General features: G+C 41.6%; 1 non-coding gene across 1 annotated transcript; it reads right to left on the minus strand.

Annotated features, from left to right (window-relative positions):
- Window positions 1-1165: 1165 nt before the first annotated feature.
- On the minus strand, window positions 1166-1267 carry LOC122123209. Its single transcript, XR_006150345.1, has one exon. It is a non-coding gene; the product is annotated as a U6 spliceosomal RNA (small nuclear RNA).
- Between the last annotated feature and the right edge of the window lie 403 nt (window positions 1268-1670).

Genomic DNA, 1670 nt, shown 5'->3' on the forward strand with positions numbered 1-1670 from the left:
CAGGACCTATGTTTCTTTTTTTTTATATTGTGAAAATGCCATACAGAGGGGTTACAATTACACGCTTGAGTTATTGAGTACATTTTTTTTTATTGTGAGAATACTGACAGAGGAATTACAATTACATGGGCAAGATTTCTTATCAAGCATTGTTGCCTCCCCTTTGTTTCCCCTTCCCATCCCTTCCCACACTCCCCCACTTTCCCCACCCTGTCCTCCTCCCTCCAAAGTAGTAAAGTTCATTTTTTGACATAATAACTTGTACATCTCATTGTTGCAATGGGTCCACTTGCTCCTCCTTTGTTTCCCCTTCCCATCCCTGCCCATCTCCCACCCCCCACACCTACCAACCCCTCCCCCCCAAACCCCCCCTCCCACTGTCCACATCCCTCAACACCCGGCCAAAATCATTTTTTGACATAACGACTTTTTCATCTCATTGTTGCAATGGGTCCACCTGCATCCCTTTTTAAACGATTTGTGTTTCCCTTCCACTGCACAAAGTATACCAACATCAAATACAGTGAAAACAAGGGCTTTAGCTTGCAGGAGGAACATACAAAGCAACAAAGAATTCATCTTATAAATATCTTAGAAACAATCGCAAGAAATAAAAACCATTTGAATCCTTATCTTGGGGTTCATTTTGCCTAACATCAACTTATATGATGTTTTCTGCTTGTAGCAGACACATACTAGTTATTGCAATTAAGAAAACCATGGGACCTATCTTTCTTTGGGCCTGGCTTACTTCATTTCTTTGGGCCTGGCTTAATTCACTTAATATAATTTTTTCCATGTCTTTCCATTTCCTAACAAACTGGGTGATGTCATTCTTTCTGATGGAGGCATAGAATTCCAGTACACACACACACACACACACACACACATATTTTCTTGATCCATTCGTTTACTGTGGGGCCTCGGGTTCTGTTCTGTATCTTAGCTTTGGTAAATAATGCTGCAATGAACATAGTTTTGCTGGTAGTTTTAGTATGGTCTTGTTTGTGATCAAAATGGGATTGCTGGGACTTAGGGGCGCTCTATTGTAGTCTTTTGAGGAACCGCCATACTACTTTCCAAAGTCTTCGAACAAGTTTAAACTCCCAACAACAATGCATTAAGGTTCCCTTCTGTCCACATCCCCTCCAGCATCTGTTCTTTTAAAAATCTAGAATGCTTCACGAAGTTGAGTGTCATCCTCAGTCAGGGGCTATTCTTCTCTTTATTGTTCCAATGTTAGTGTATGTGCTACTGAATTGAGCACAGAACATTTTTTATACATAAAGTGTAATTGATTTTCTTAAACTAGACAATTCCACAAAAATTAAATTCAAAAGAATTGTCGTAAAGCCGGGCGCTGGTGGCTCACGTCTGTAACCCTAGCTACTCAGGAGGCTGAGATCTGAGGATCGCGGTTCAAAGCCAGCCCTGGCAGGAGAGACCGTGAGACTCCTAGCTCCAATAAACCACCAGAAAACCGGAAGTGGCGCTGTAGCTCAAGTGGTAGAGCGCTCGCCTTGAGCTGAAGAGCTGAGGGACAGCGCCCAGGCCCAGAGTTCAAGCCCCACAACCGACAAAAAAAAAAAAAAAAAGAATTGTCGTGAAATTTTAGAACCATGTATTTCTTACAAAAGAACACATTTAAGAATAAAGTCAAGTTTGACATG

The sequence above is a fragment of the Dipodomys spectabilis genome, unplaced genomic scaffold, assembly GCF_019054845.1.
Source record: "Dipodomys spectabilis isolate Male_0828 unplaced genomic scaffold, ASM1905484v1 ptg000226l, whole genome shotgun sequence".
NCBI classification, from domain to species: domain Eukaryota; kingdom Metazoa; phylum Chordata; class Mammalia; order Rodentia; family Heteromyidae; genus Dipodomys; species Dipodomys spectabilis.